The sequence below is a fragment of the Molothrus aeneus genome, chromosome 13, assembly GCF_037042795.1.
Source record: "Molothrus aeneus isolate 106 chromosome 13, BPBGC_Maene_1.0, whole genome shotgun sequence".
NCBI classification, from domain to species: Eukaryota; Metazoa; Chordata; class Aves; order Passeriformes; family Icteridae; genus Molothrus; species Molothrus aeneus.
In genome coordinates, this window is record NC_089658.1 from 19281317 (window position 1) to 19297313 (window position 15997).

General features: G+C 45.0%; 1 protein-coding gene across 1 annotated transcript in view; it reads left to right on the plus strand.

Moving 5' to 3' along the window:
• PIAS1 (protein inhibitor of activated STAT 1) overlaps nt 1-15997 on the plus strand; it is a 54947-nt gene that overhangs the window by 7472 nt on the left and 31478 nt on the right.

Here is a 15997-nt window from a genome sequence, read left to right on the forward strand (position 1 = left end):
AGCGTGCAAAAGTAGTTCCTGAGACTGTCCACTGATACCAAGGGAAAGGTGGGAATTGCTCCCAAAAATTGAAATTTCATAAGAGGGGAGAAGGTGACACGCAGCTCTTCACCAGGAGGCTCCATGAAATTAATGTTCATGTTGAACCCCTCCTACTCCTTCCCCTTCTCCGTTAAATCCATGGCTCTAAAGCACCTGGAAAACTGAGCTCAATCTCCTCCTTGCTTGGCTGCAACACCTGAAGCTGCATCTTTTGTGGTCACAGTCAGTGGAGTGTGCAAACATGTGAGAAATGTTCTCAGGAATTCGTGCTGGGCACAACTTAGAGGCCTGGCTTTTCTGAGCTGGGCTTATACGAGATATTCAACTGCAAATGGGATATACAGGATGGTTTATAGAAGATACCCAACTGAGAAATGATTAGTTAGTGTGCAAAATAGAATATAGGATGAAAATAGCAGCAAAGTGAGTTTTCCTTGGCAGTTTAGCTTAGGTGCAGCTCCCTATTCTGTATTTTTTTTTTTTTTTGTAAAAAGCAGAAGCCAAATGCAGTAGGGATAATTTGGTTCAGGTAAAATCCGTGGTGTGAGCTGCAGGAGAGTCCTGTGAAGAGTTGTGTGGATGAGAATGTTTTTGATACATTCATTCCTCATCTTGTTTCTCGAGACTCCCTTGACAAAATGATCTCACTTCTGTGCAGATGTTGTATCTCGTTTCCCTGGTGCAAAATAAGAGCCTTTGAAGCAGTCCAAGTATTTGTGGAGATTTTCAGCTTCCTGGAAAAGCTGTTGGAGGCAGCTCTGCTCAGGCTCTGGATGGAGCTGTGAGTGCACCTAGAAATGCACAGCACCAGGAACGTGGGACAGAAACAAAGCTGTTCTTTTTGGTAGGTTCTGTGTTGATTTAACAGCCTCTCATCTGTGAATCTGCTGAGGCCACTCCATGGCAGGGCTTCAGGATTTTTTTTTTTTATTTCAAGTATCAGAACTGTTGTTGGTTTGAATCACAAGGATTTGAAATAATATTTTTCTAAGGGTGTCCACCCAGGTTTTCATTCAGCTAATTTCTACTTTTGCCTCTTTGCTGCTAAAATGTCTCTTTCTGTTCTGCAGTGACATTTTTATTTGAGGCCCTCGACAATGTCACTTGGCTTTTAGAGGAAATGGCTGAAAACAAACGTGTTAGAAACTGATTTTTGGGGATGGAAAAGTGGCTGTGGTGGTTCAGACCAAGGGTCCATCCGGCCTGGCGGTGTCTCCTGCAGCTCCTAGAAATGTGTGAGTGAGGAGAAGCAGCAACAGGGCAAAGTGGGAGAAATCCCCTCCCTGCAATATTCTCCCATCTGCAGCCACTTCCAGCTCAGCCCTCTGCATCCAGTGGGATGCATGAGCCATCCTAGATCTATTTTCAAGTGCCTTTCCAGGTTTCCTTGAACCTTTATAACCTGATATTGTTCCCAGTATTTTGGAAGGGATTTCTGACCCTGCTTGTGTAGTTTGGAGCCCAGTTCCATCCCTGGGTGTTGTGATGGAGGAGGACAGACACCTCCTCCCTGTCCATCTCCGTGTGCTGCTCATGGTTTCCTAGATTGGATCACAGCTGTCCCCAGGTCCTCTATTTTTAGGTTGAAAACTCTGAGCTTTCATTATTTCTTCATTAGGGAAGTCATGCTGGACTTCTGCCATCTTCTGACATTTCCACTTCTCATCTGTGTATATATGTATATATAATTATTTTATATGTTTCTTGTGATGATACCACCGAACCCACCCACATTTGGACCTTTGGATGAAGCAGGAATTGACATAATTTAGAATAATTTTTCTTTTTGCTCTGTGCTCCCTCCCAGCCATTTCTCCCAGTGATCTGTGTGCTCGCAGCTGAGCTGATGTTCCCATACCTGTGTTTACCTTGGGCCCAGCAGTGGCAAAGGCCACCCTGCAAAGCTCTGGGCTGGCTGCTCTGCTTTCCCCACAAGTTCTGCACATTAAACTGGGCTCTGCCAGCGATGCTCCATCCTTCAAACCCTGCAGACCCAGGCTTTTCTGGCTGTGCAGGAACAGGTTAAGCCCAGAGTGCCAGTGCAGGGACTCCATGCATGACCTTCCCCTATTGTTTGCTCAGAACAGCTCAGCCCCACGGTAACAGAAGAACTTTGAATAGCTGAGCATCCAGGGCCTGCCTTCACTGTCTTAAAGGAGTTCTCGATGCTGGAGGAATGCTCAGCTCGTGTGTGCAGAGTGGGTTTTCATCGTTTCCTTTGACCTGTTCTGCTGTTCTTAAACACGTGGAGGACTCTGAGCTGGTGCCAGGCTGCGTGGAGGGGAAGCTGAGATGTGTTGGAACTTGTTTCCCACGTTCAGTTCACTCCAAAAGTTTGGTAGAATGTGCCTCTGTTTTTTAGAGGCCATTCACACAGTTTGGTAAAAGGCTTGAGATAATTAATAATTAATTAACTGCGTGGACTCCACTTCTTGGGCCCACACGATGATGTCTTGATGTCTTTATTTGTATTTTTCCTTTTGACATGGAGGCTGAGCAGTATTGTGAAGCAGTTAAAACATCCTTACCTGGAAGCAGGAGCTGTAGGTTGTTACCTAGTGAGTGGATCAGGAGGCACAAAGGTGAACTCAGTTCATACAAAAAATCTCTACTGAAACCCAGAAATTGCCTTGTTTTGTCAGCAGACCCTAAATAATCCTGTGTGTGTAAAAGAGACAGGCAGGGTATAAATTCATGAACGTGTGAGAGTTATTCAGAGGCCATTAATGAGCTGCAAAAGCCTTGTCTATATGCAAATTCCTATTCAGGGTGGGATTTGGATGAGGTGCTTAATGAGGTGGGGCAGAGGTTTGGTCAGTCAGGATGAAAAGGAGCAGTGATGGAACATCCTCCTCCCTCTGCCCCCAGAGTGGGATGGGAATGGGGGGAGGAGGGCTTGGAAAACCGAGGGAATGTGGAAGCAGAAACTGCAGCTCTGCCTCTCTCACTTGGTTGGGATTTTGATCATTTTGCTATCAGAGTTTTCTCTTTGGATCCCGGTTCATTCCCAGCGAATGCAGGATCCCGTTTGAGTTTACTTGCAGTGCTTTTCATGGATTTGAAATCCTAGGTGTGGCTGAAACTTGGCTTCTAAAAATCCCCTCATTCCATCGAGGGGTTTGTCTCTGTGCAGGGTAGGGGTTATTGTGGCAATAAATTAACTGGATTCAGTCTGATTGTGAGGAAGAGTGTCTGGAGGATGAGGTGTGGGGTTAGGGGAATGAAATCTCCCTCTTCCACCAAGCAATGGCCTTAGCATGTGCCAGAGTGCTGGGAAAATGTTCCTAAAGGCCCTGCTGAGCTCTGTGTGGGCCAGGAAAATATTGCATACAGAATATATAGAATTTCCTAACTCGCTGCGTGCTTGAGCCTATAGGTAACACTCTGGTAATACACATAAAAATGCAGTTTTCTGGCATGGACAGCTCTGGAAGCTGGAAGGACAGAATAGCCCAGATTTTGAGGGCTGAAATAGGATTGTTGTGTTGGGATCAGCTTTGCCAGCAGTCCAGGCCTTGCCTAAGATGCATCTTCGGCTGTGTTTTCATTCCAAACCGATTGGAATCTCCTCATTGAGGGCTGAAGAAAAGCAGGAAGATCTGCTCCCTCTGCCATTCTTCTGCCCTCTCGGTGCACTTTGCACAGTGGGGAGAAGCCCTGCTTGGGGCTGATATGAAAAACTGAATTTCCTGCTCCCCCTTTCCCTTTCTGTGTGCCCGAGGCTCTTTGGGCTCCAGCCCTGGGAGCTGCATTCGGGCCTTGGCACGTGCTGCTGCCATGTAGAGTGTAGAATTTATTTATTTAATTTATTAAATTAATATATTAACATTTATTTATTTATTTATTTATTTATTTATTTATTTATTATACATAACTAACTAACTAAATAAATAGCAGTTCTGTGAGGACATGAGGTTTTTTTTTTTCAATGGGAGCTGAACTTTTCCCTGCCAGGATTTTCACCTGGGCTTGAATTCGCATCATAGAAGTCCTTTTGCTGATTTCTCTAATTATAAAATACATTTCAACACTTTATCTGTGTCAATATATGATGTAAATTTAAATTCTGTACTATAAATATAGATTTTGATTATCATATTTATTTATTTATAACAAATAAATAAATTGCAGTTCTGTCGTGACAGAATCTTTTCAATGGGAGCTGAAGAACTCCCTGCCAGGATTTTCACCTGGGCTTGAATTCGCATCATAGAACTCCTTTTGCTGATTTCTCTAATTATAAAATACATTTCAACACTTTATCTGTGTCAATATATGATGTAAATTTAAATTCTGTACTATAAATATAGATTTTGATTATCATATTTATTTATTTATAACAAATAAATAAATTGCAGTTCTGTCGTGACAGAATCTTTTCAATGGGAGCTGAAGAACTCCCTGCCAGGATTTTCACCTGGGCTTGGATTCACATCACAGAATTTATTTTTTTTTCTGATTTCTTTAATAATAAAATACATTTTAGCACTTTAATCAGTATCATTATGGGATGTAAATGTAAATCCTATACCATATAATAAATAAATTGCAATAAGTAAATCATTCCAGACTCATGGAAACACAAGTTTCTTGGTGCAGGTACCTAAAAACCTGACCCTGTGGATCCACAAGTAGATGCTTCTATAAAATAGAAAGGGGCAGCAATTCTAATAGAACAATCAAATTCTTAACTAATACAGTGGGAAAACATCTCAGAGGCACAAATCCTTTATTTAAATATCATAAGAACAGAATGTAAAAAGACAATTTCTCAGGATCCTTCAAGCTCTTCATTAATCTTGCTGACTTATGACTACATAAAAAACTCCAAACCTGTGTACTTTGGCTGCCTGAGGTAATTGCTGTGCGTGGCTTTGAAGACCTTAGGAAATAAAGAAATGTGGAATTTTCTTTGAAATTTGCCTTTTTCCATGCAGGTGCCAGGGTGGTTGCTTGGTGGAATCCTTGCTCTCTGCTGGTGTTTGCAGAGGGAACTCCAGGGCTCGTTTCTGTGATCACATTCAGGCTAATTGGTGGCAGTAATCAATTATTATTTCAGTGCTGCTAGAGGGGCACAGGCTGCTTGGCCAGGGGATTTCAGAGGCATTTGTTTGTCAGCAGATTTATTTCCTTTGGGAAGGGGAATCTTTTAGTGATAAATTATCATTTCCCATATCTGATGTTTTAGCTTATGTCATACTTTCCCCCCTTTTTTTCCCCCTTTTCCCCCCCTTTTTTTCCCCCCCTTTTTTTCCCCCCCTTTTTTTCCCCCCTTTTTTTCCCCCCCTTTTTTTCCCCCCCTTTTTTTCCCCCCCTTTTTTTCCCCCCCTTTTTTTCCCCCCCTTTTTCCCCCCCCCCTTTTCCCCCCCCTTTTTTCTCCCCCCCCTTTTTTCCCCCCTTTTTCCCCCCCCGTTTCCCCCCCCGTTTCCCCCCCCGTTTCCCCCCCCCGTTTCCCCCCCCGTTTCCCCCCCCCGTTTCCCCCCCCCGTTTCCCCCCCCCGTTTCCCCCCCCCGTTTCCCCCCCCCGTTTTCCCCCCCCGTTTTCCCCCCCCGTTTTCCCCCCCCGTTTTCCCCCCCCTTTTCCCCCCCCTTTTCCCCCCCCTTTTTTCTCTCCCCCTTTTCTCCCCCCTTTTTCCCCCCCCTTTTTCCCCCCCCTTTTTCCCCCCCCCTTTTTCCCCCCCCTTTTTCCCCCCCTTTTTTCCCCCCCCTTTTTCCCCCCCCCTTTTTCCCCCCCCCTTTTTCCCCCCCCCTTTTTCCCCCCCCTTTTTTCCCCCATTTTAAGCTGTTTTGGAGCTGTTAGTGGAGGTTTTTTCTGTATTCCAGGGAAAATCCCAACAAACCTCCAGTGGGATGGATGTGACCAGGGTGATCCTGGTCCTTGGTACCCCCTGACAAAGCCTGAGCTCCAGCCTTGGGAATTAATTTCTTGAAGGGAATTTTGTCTCAAATTCCGAAAGAAACCATGAATTTTGTCATGTTCCAGTTTGGCTTTCGTGATTTTTTCCTTTTTCCAGTGTGAATTGTGAGCTGATCACTCCAGTTTTGCAGTTTTCCCTCTCTTGGGGCATTAGCAGAGCCATTGGTTACTTTTCAGGGAAATGAGATTCAATTATGTACTGCCTTCACCCTGCTGTTCAGCACTTTGCAATTCAGTATCCAAATTTAATATGATTCTTAATTAAAACTTCTTGAGATACCAGAATAATAGTCAGGGCTGATGTCGTCTGTCTCCTGTGCTGCATCCTGGAAAATGGGACAAATGAGGAGAAAAAAGGGGATAGTTTGGGTGTATTTGAGTGCATAATCTCATCTCTTGAAGTGTTAGCTCATTTGGAGCTAATTAATAGCAAAGTTTTAGTGGATAACTAATTTTTCACTTAGGCCACGTGGGGAATAAATCACTTTGCAAGGTACAGAAATAAGATAGTATTTTCAAATCTTGGAGGCACATCCGCATCTCTTATGTCAGTAATTTATTTTAATCAGGCTGGAGGTGACCAACACAGGCCAAGCAATGCTGGCTGTTGGTGCAGCAGAGATTTCCAGAGTTTTACCAGCAAACATCCCCCTGGGTGTGGGAATGTTGCTCTTGGTGAGTGTGTCCTGCTGCTGACAGGCTCTGGGAGCTGCTCCTGGAGTACATTCATGGAATTCCAGGTGCATTCTTCTCCAGCTTTCCCTCCAAATTCACTTACAAAAGCTCCCTGTGCTTCACGCAGGTATTTGAGATATTTAGGAAGTGAGCAGAGCTTGTCTCTGGTTGGGAAAGGGAGTCTGACAGGAAAATCCAGTCTGGAAATCCCAAATCACCCCAAGAGCTGCTGGGACCATTTCTTCTGTGTTAATTGTGGATTCCACAGCGGATATTTTATTGTTTTAAACCACGGAGGGAGGGGAAATCCATGTGCATTTGTGACCTCCCATGTGGCTTCTTGGTCCCATCTTTTTTTACAGACAGACAGCATTTCAGACTGTGCCTGAGTGCTCTGACAGTTGTTTTATTTTGATTAGAAGCTGTGATCCTGAGTGGACACTGGGTTTAGGAAGCTCTTTGCACATCTGTCTGCATCTGCCTGGGGCTCCAGTGCACCTCATCCCAGAGGAGCTGGCTCTTGTGTCAGCCAGCAAGGCTTTGGTGAAGAATATCCTTCATAAAAAGTCAATTTGTCTGGCAGTGACCCTCTCCCAAATAATTGTCTTCACCCTTAGCCTCAGGTGTGTTTGCAGAGAGGCTCCTGTGTCAGATCCAGGAATTCCTAAACTGGAATTTCTGCCTTTGCTCGAAATCATTCCCAGCTGCTAAGAGAAAAAACACCAGGCACAATTAAGTTTAAGCATGGCTGAAAAGAACCTGGAGTCTCCAAGAAAATGGAGATTACCACTGTGTCAGCAACCTTATTTAATACCAAAAGCAATAATATCCTTCACCTAGCAGGGAAATTCTCCTGGGCCTGGTAAAACTTTCGTTACGGATTAAGATAAAACGGGGCTTGCTTTAAATCAAACCTGCTTTAGACATGACTTAAGTCTTGGCAGACTTCTCCTAACAAATCTCTCTCACAGCTGGAGCAAATCCCTGCCCCAGCAGCTCTGCCCAGCGTGGCTGGTGTGTCCTCATTGTCACCACACAAAAACCCCGCAGGGCTCAGGGGAAAACTCTGAATTTGGGGGCTCTGCCTGGATCCTACAGAAAACCCCACAGGCTTCAGTGGAAAACTCTGAATTTGGGGGCTCTGGCTGGATCCTACAAAAAACCCCGCAGGGCTCAGGGGAAAACTCTGAATTTGGGGGCTCTGGCTGGATCCTACGAAAAAACCCACAGGGCTCAGTGAGCAAACTCTGAATTTGGGGGTCTGGTCACACACTTGGGCTGAATACCACAAAAGCCCCACAGGGCTCAAGTGGGCAAACTCTGAATTTGGGGTGTGTGGTTGTCCAGTTTGGCCCGATCTCCCTCTGAGAGGAAAAAACTGTAGGAAAAGGGCTGGATTTGAGGTCTAGAAGGGCACTAAAGTGCCAGGTTTAGGTATTTCCCATCTCCCAGAGCACAGCCAAATCCCACAGGCATCTGCCAAAAGCACAGGACAACCTGTAAGAGATGGGGATTATGTTAAAAATTGCAAATTCTGCCTTTGGCCAGCAGCAGTTCAGGGGGCTGGAGCTGCCTCTGTTTGTTTTTCCAATATCCTGTCACTCGTCACTGAGTTTTGGGACTTTCATCACTGTGGGTTTTTGGGATCCAGGCAGTGACAGACATGCCAAAGAACTCGGTAACATCACTGGGGTGGGATCAGCTGGAGAGCTCTGGCTGGAATTTACAGGCTGGAATTTCAATTTATCGGTGTTCAGGTATGAAACAGCATCACTGGGCTTCCTAAAACTGAATTTGGGCATTTATTCAGGTATGAAAAAAAGCATCACTGAGCTTCCTAAAACTCACTGAATTTGGGGATAGTCAGGTTTCACCAACATAATAAACTAGAAGAAGTGCTTGCCAGGGGAATATTCCTTGGATTAATTATTATCTGTGGAATTCCAAGTTCTGTACCAGTCCCATGGGCAGGTGCAGAAGGATTTTGGTGGGAGATCCTGCCCAGAAGCTTCCACTTCAAGTGCTGCAGTTTTTATGATCTCCTCCCTGCCAGCTTCTTCATGTTAGCACTGAGCTTAAAGCTATAGAACCTGAGCTTAAAATGGCACGATCACAGAATGGTTAAGGCTGAAAAGGCTGGTTCGAGGGTCAGAATGTTTCTATAAATAGGTTTGCAGCCATGGAATTGAGAAGGAAATCTGCTGTTTGTGAGCCTGCAAAGGTAAATAACACCTGCTGGCTGCAGCTCTGTGGCAGGGAATGCATTGCTGGGGAAAATCAGGAATGCAGCTTGAATTTAAGGAAGCCCAGATCTCTGGGGGCGCCCTCAGCAGCTCTGCCCAGGCTGTTTGGGCATTTCCAGCGTTGTTTGGTTGGCTGATTTTCACTGTTTCAAGCCTGTTTTTCTTGTTAGCTGTTCAGTTTGCTCCCACAGTTACGACCTGGCCTTTCAGCACTGATACCCTGTGTAAACAGAGCTTTCTTTGATGAGGAAAGCCTCCTGTATGTGCAACAAAATCATATTTATACCTGCTACTGCCTGGTTCCTTTACTCCTCTAGTTCTGCCTTCATTCCCAAAACCTTGCAGGTGCCACTCCAGCCGAAGAAGAGCTTTTCCTGATGAAACCCTCCTTAAAGGATGTTGCATCTTTATGATTGTTCTCCTGTGCCTCTGCTCTGCTTTGAATTGCAGGGGCTCCAACCTGTGGCTGTTTTGGTTGCTGGACAAAGGCAGGAAGTCCCAGGCTGTCACTGCAGCTTCCCGGGGCTTGCTTCGCTCCCTCCTGCAGATTTTTGGGAGAAAGAGCTCGATTTTTATAGTTCAGCACTGAGAGTTCCTTCCCTTGGGTGAGCCTTGCAGGTGGGATTTAGGGTTAGGGGATGGGGGTTATTAAAAATGGGGATGTTTTAACCTTTGTGATTGGCCAGGTTCACAAATCTGAAATATGCCAGAAGCCAGGAGTTCTGTGTGAGTGTCACTTTTCCAGAACATTCCTCGCAGGGTTAAGGAGGCTGCTCAGAGCTTGCAGGAGCTGTATTTTTACAGCTGGGGGCTGGAGTTTACTGGGATTCATTCAGAACCATTTCCATACTCATCTGACACTTCCTTGTTGCTTTTGTTAGAGAAAAAAAAGATCAATTTTAATTTTTTTTTAACCTGTCTTTTAGAAGTGATTACAGAATTCCTTTTTGATAAGGGAGAGATTTCCATTTGTGTTGGCCTTCACCTTTGAAGGAATTTGCTGCTCTCTTCTGTCATAATGACCCTTAATTACTAAAAGATCACTAAAGCTAATCACTGTGTTTCAATAACAAATTTACTGTCACTGCCTGAAATTGATGTTTATAAATCAGTGATCTCCCATTTCTTTTTTTCTCTCTTTTTACTCATTCTCTTCCATCTTTTCACTGGGGTTTGAGGTGATTTTTTTATTTCATTCCTATTTTTCTCCCCCCTTAATCTTTCAGGTTAATGCTTGGAGGACTGGGGAGAACCTGCTGGATTGCTTTAGGCACAGAATGTGGTGTGGGCCCAAGCCAAATGCTTCTTCTTGTGCTGGCAAATAATTTAAATATGTTTTGGAGCTTATTCCCTGCTTCTACTTATCATAAACATCCAGGAATAACTCGTTGGATTCTCCTGATAGATCCTAGGGTTGATAACTGGAGAAATATCTTTAAAAAAAAAAAAAACATGGATCAAACTTGGATTTGAATATTCTGCTTTGAGGACGGTTTTGGTGCTGCTGGATGGGTGAAAAATGCTCAGCCTTGTCCATCACTCTGTGGATGCTGCACAGTTTATTAAAAATATAACTAAATATTGGTTTTTACCTCTCAGATAAATCCCTCCCTTCTAAAAATGGGGGAAATAATTCAGGTTCACAGATTATTTGCCTGAATAATCAGTGCCTGTGAGACCAGCCACAGGTTATCCAGGGAATGTCTTATCCAGAGGCACCAACACTTGGATTTTATTTATTTTTAAGCTTAATTCCCAATTTTCATGGGTCATGGAGACAAGATGCTACTCCTGAAATGCTCTGTGCTGAGGGCTGGAATTCCTTGAGCTCAGTTTGGGAATTTTTCCTTGGCTGGAACATCTGGGTTTGTGTGGAAAGCCAAATTTCATCCCTGCTGTTGCAGAGAAAATCCAAGTAAATGATTCTTACCTTCACCAGTTTTCATCTTGAATAGCTTTTTAAAAAATGTCCTGATTATTTTGGGCAAGAGCTGTAGGTAGAAGATCCCTTCCCTATGGATGATCACCCAGAGAGCCTGAGGGCAATGACATCAGTGCTGCCCATGGATTACTCCCATGTATTTCAATTATTTGGTTTCAATTATTATATTTCAACATATACTTCAATTATTTCTTTTCCAAATCTCCTGGGTGGAATACTCCTTGTTTCCAGGTGGATTCTTTCCGAGTGTTTCCTCAACACACAGAAATTTGGGATGCATGGGATGACACAGCCGGAAAAATGGCCCAGGTTGGACCCAGTGAGCACAGGGAGGTGGGAAAACAGCCTGGCCTCTGTCCCACCTCTCACAGACAGTTGTGGGGCTGGTTGGATGGCAGCAAACGCCCTGAGGGGTTTGGGAAGGCTGTGCTGCTGGGATGTTGGGATGCAGGGATAAGGAATCCATGGGTGATGCAGTTTTGGTGCAGGAACACGCGGTTGGGTTGGGTTGGGTTGGGTTGTGGAGCAGGAAATGTCAGGGGTGTGTTCAGAGATCCCTTCCTCACTCCAGGAAGGTCTTCACAGGCAGGCAGAGCAGAAATGTGCCACCACCCCCTGCCAAGCTGGGTTTTTGGAAAGCATCTTCTGACTTTCGCTCTCTGAAAAATGTTTCTCACCATCCTCATCCTCTTTTTGAGCCCTGAGTGCTCCCTCAGTGCCAGAATGCACAATACCAGTGCGTGCTTGATGCTGGGATTTGTTGGAAACCAGTTTGAAACTGAGTGCCAAAACCTCGACCTTTTTAGAGCCAAACAGCATCAGCTCCTCGTGCACTGCAGTGCTGTTTGCAGGAATGAATGTTCCCCCAGCCCAACACCTGGAATTGCAGCGTGCAGGATTTCTCTGCAGCCAGTCCTTGGGAGCCCTGCCTGTCCTTTCATTTCTCTGCAGTTCAGCTTTTTGCCGTTGTTTTGTTACTTTATTTCCTGTTAGGATAGAGAAATCCCCACATTTTGCTCGTTCTGCTCAGCAGCCAGGGCTGGGGCAGTTGTTTGTTATTTGGGGGCAGTCTTTGTGCTGGGGTTTGTACCTGGCAGGTGCCAGTGATCTCTGTGCTCCACTGCTGCAGGCAACAGGAGAGAAAAGCAACATTTCCTGCAGCAAAACTCTTTGTGTCTTTGCCCTTCAGCTCTGCTGCTGCAGCTGAGCCAGCGAGCGCTTGGAGTTGAGGTGAGGTGAGATGTGACAGAGAAAATGGGAGAAATTGAGGCTTTTCCTGGATTTTCCTGGTGTGTTTGGCAGCACTTGGGTTGTTCCCCTGCTGTGTTATCCTGCCTGTCCCAGGCTCAGGATACCATGGATCAGAGCATGGAGAGGGCTTGGGTTTCTGCTGGTGGAGCTGGCTTGGTGTCAGATTATGCCCTTTTCTGACCCTGAGATGGGGCAACTGAGAGGTGGTTTAAAACTTTTATTCCATTTTCAGTCTCATGTGAAGGGTGAGACAATACAGATGTTATAATTCACACCATCACAGTCAGAGGCCAACTATTTCCTAATTACATTAAAGTGTTTCTTGGACTATCAGCTTTAGCCACACCATGCTGTAAATGCCTTAAAGCTAATAGTCTAAAATTACCCCTTGTGGGTCCTACCACAATGCATCTTTCACAGTTCTATTTCTCTAAAATATCTAGTTTTATTTGTAAGGCCATCCTTTGAAATTGTTTCTAGTTCTTTCTCTGTCAGCAGTGTCTGTCCTGTTCCATGGCATTTCTGAGTCAGCATTTCTTATCTCTTACAAATCCATTTCCCACAGGTTGGGTCCTGTAAACCACAGCTGGATTGGAGGAGGGACAGGAATTCTCCTGTGGATGTTGTAGGAGACTTTTCCCAGCTCAGCTTCCCAGGGGCACCGACCCCTGGCAGTGCCCTGTGCAAGGTGGGCATGGTTTGAGGCATTGCCTCCCTGTGATGTGGATAGGAGGTTTATCTATAAATTACGAAAGTATAATAAACACACCAGGTTTATTGCTGGTTTTAAGGATGGATCTGTCAGGGCCCTGAACGCTGCAAACAAAATTGTTCTTGTCCTCCTGTGCGAGGAATGCGCCGGGTGGGGAAGATGTGGGGATTTTGTTTGTTTTGGGCTCTGAGGCTGGCTCCAGCATGGCCCCTGCTCTCTGTGTGCTCATTCCAGCTCGCCTTTACCTTAAAAATGGAAATGATCCAGCGTGGAGCAGGAGCTTCTCCCTTGCCTCGGTTATTTCTTAATCCTCTTGTGCTCTTGGCGAGCTGAGCCCGTGAGTTTATCGCAAAACAAGAACAGAGTGAAGCTCTGAGAGGTTCTGCCTGTTCAGGAAGTGACTTTTAATGGTGGTGGCATGAAACCCTTCAGCTGTAACTACTCATTCTGTTGAAGAAGTGTTTGTATAGCATTATAAATAGTGTTTTTCCATGTTTCAAATCTATTTGTTTCACTTTCCTTTCAGCTGTCAACACTTCAGATTGGAGCTGAAATGCCTTATTCTTTTAAGACATCTTCATTTCTTACCAAGTACCTCGTCTGTTCTCATTAGTGGCTCTCTGACAGTCTCAGAGTTAAGTGTGAAGAAGGTTCTTGGGGTATTCAGGGAAAGAAAAGAACTCCAGTTCTATCCAAAGGGTTTGTGGAAGGCTGCAGCAAGGATTTGCAGCAAGGTTCCCGAGCTGTGGTTCAGCAGAGCAGAAATCTTGTGGCAAATTTGACTGCAAACCTCATTAAAGACATGAATCATCTCATTTAGGGCTTTTAAATACCAGGAGCAGTTTCAGTGGAGGGAAAACCTCCCGTGGACACCTGGGCAGTGAAGATCTCTTGCAGGTACTGAAGCTCTGAGGAGATGGTGGGAGTTTTGGGCTGGTTTTCTTAAAGCCAAGGGTAGCACCTTTCTAGTCTTGGCACTTGAGGTTTGAGGAATTAATGTGGAAAAAATCAGAGCAGTGTTGGAGACTGAGCACTTTGCACAGTTTGAAGGACCAGAGAGGATGGGAGCATTTGTAGTCAAATTCAGAGATGTCAAATGGAAATTCTGGTCTGGGTCTCCATCCTTCAGTGGCTGGGAAATTGCAGAGCCCTCCCTCGTGTCCTGCATTAGCTGCTTTGGTCCCAAATCCATCCATCAAGTGTTGTTTGGAATCAGATCTTCTGGGGTTTGCTACAGAATGCTCAGGGTGTTTCATGCAGAAGATTCAGGCAGCCTGTCACATCGATGGCTTGTAGGCATTGCATTTCTGTACGATTCCTTGGGAATCCAAACTTCTGCAGGGATATCATCCTCCCAGCTGGTGTCTCAGGCCTTCTGATGATGAGCAAGCCCCTGTCGAGCTCTGAAATGTATTTTTCAATAAAAACCAGGCCCTGAAGTTGATTTTCTGGCTCCTGCCTGCCCAGTTGATGCACACTGGTGCTTACTGGTTTCACTGGTTTGGGAAGTGTTTTTCTCAGTTCCGGGAGAAGTGGAACAGGTGACAAGTTGTACCGGTGTGATTCATTGGATCCTGTTGGGAGGCACTAAATGGCTGTGCTAATGAAGATGCTAATTAGCAGAGGGCAAAGCCCAGCTTCCCACTCAAACAGGACCCACAGCTCTGCTGGGAGAAGAGCAGAGCTGGAAGGGGAGGAAGTTTCCTTTAACCCAGGAAGGTGACAAGGCTCAAATGGGATTATGTTCTCTCTCCTTGCACTGTCATTGATCTCCTTGCTTTGAACCTGTGTGGACCAGTTCTGCTGCATGGCAGAAGCTGAGGGAGGCTCGTGGAATTGCTGTTTGGAGTTGAGGACTGGCACAGCTTGGATGTTGTCAGTGTACAACTGCTTTTACATCCAGCTAGAGCAAGAAAAAAATCCGTACCATCAAAGATTCTAGCAAGCGATTAAAAAATAATTAGTTACAACCTTTATTTTGCACCGAGTCCTTTGCTCAGCTTTTTGCCCACGGAATGGAAATGCCTTTAGAAATCTCTCATTGCAGACTCGAAAATAAACACTGAGCATTGTAATAACTACTGAGCATTGTATTAAATACCTGAGCAGTGTAAAAGGGGGCAGAGCAGGGGCACAGAGCCTTGAAAACTTAATGCTTAACGGGCTTCAAGCCCTTTCTGGTGTCGTGAGGATGCTGAAGTCACCTGTTAATTCTTTTGTTTTGTTTCTGCTGAGGATTCTGGAATTCACCTGTTAACCCTTTGTTTTGTTTCTTTGAAGCAAATGGTTCTGAGCCTTGGCGAGGGTGCTGAATTTACCTGTTAAGCCTTTGGTTTGTTTCTTTGAAGCAAACGGTTATAAGCCCTGGGTGAGGGGGGTGAAAGTCACCTGTTAACCCTTTGTTTTGTTTATGGTGAGGATACTGAAGTCAGCTGTTAACCCTTTGTTTTGTTTCTGGTGAGGGTGCTGAATTCACCTGATAACCCTTTGGGGTTTTTTATGGTGAGGACACTGAAGTCACCTGTTAACTCTTTGTTTTGCTTCTTCGAAGCGAATGGTTTTGAGCCTTGGGTGAGGATGCTCAAGTCCCCTGTTAACCCTTTGTTTTGTTTCTGGTGAGGGTGCTGAATTCACCTGTTAACCCTTTGGTTTGTTTCTTTGAAACAAATGGTTCTGAGCCTTGGTGAGGGGGCTAAAGTCACCTGTTAACCCTTTGTTTTATTTCTGATGAGAATGCTCAAGTCACCTGTTAACCCTTTGATTTGTTTCTTTGAAGTAAATGATTATAAGCCTTGGGTGAGGGTGCTGAATTCACCTGTTAACCCTTTGTTTTGTTTCTTTGAAGTAAATGGTTCTGAGCCCTGTTGAGGGTGCTGAAAGTCACCTGTTAACCCTTTGGTTTGTTTCTTTGAAGCAAATGGTTATAAGCCTGGGTAAGGGTGCTGAAGTCCCCTGTTAACCCTTTGTTTTGTTTCTGGTGAGGGTGCTGAATTCACCTGTTAACCCTTTGTTTTGTTTGTGAGGATGCTGAAGGTCACCTGTTGACGCTCTGTTTTGTTTCTGGTGAGGGTGCTGAATTCACCTGTTAACCCTTTGTTTTGTTTCTTTGAAGCAAATGGTTACAAGCCTTGGGTGAGGGTGCTGAATTCCCCCGTTAACCCTTTGTTTTGTTTCTGGTGAGGATTCTGGGAGTCACCTGCTAACCCTCTGTTTTGT